Raw genomic sequence first — 534 nt, forward strand, 5'->3', positions numbered from 1 at the left:
CCATGAACAAGAAGGGATTCTATTTCAAAAGCAATGAAATGAATGACATGCTACTTACTATGTTTATAAGGAAATTAAGTCACTAGAATCTTGGATGGTGGTGTTGGTGTTAGGGAATAATGTTAGAAGGCCCACATTCTTCCCAATATTCACCACCTACAAGTGGTGTTGGCATTAGGGAAGAATGTGGGGAATACCACATTCTTTCCAATAGTCACCACTTGTAGGCACCAGTCTCATGGTAAAGCTTACAAATGGGAACACAACTAAACCATTGTTTAGGATGTAAAAATTGAGACCTTTGGGTTGAGCTTCCACTACTCATTCATGGTGATGGATTTCTAGAGAAGAGGATCTTTTACCATGATCCTTGAAACACCTTGTATGAGAGATCAAGATATTAACCACTCCCTTGGTTAACATGGTTTTGCTCGTCTGACCTATAGTGTTTTGGTTGTAGACTTACCTCTTTTCTTAGCTTCTTCTTCCTCAGCTGTTTGTGAGAGGGAACCATCGCAAAGGATCATCTATTCT

This window comes from Cibotium barometz, chromosome 49 (genome assembly GCF_041138505.1).
Source record: "Cibotium barometz isolate CiBa-2024 chromosome 49, ASM4113850v1, whole genome shotgun sequence".
Taxonomy (NCBI): domain Eukaryota; kingdom Viridiplantae; phylum Streptophyta; class Polypodiopsida; order Cyatheales; family Cibotiaceae; genus Cibotium; species Cibotium barometz.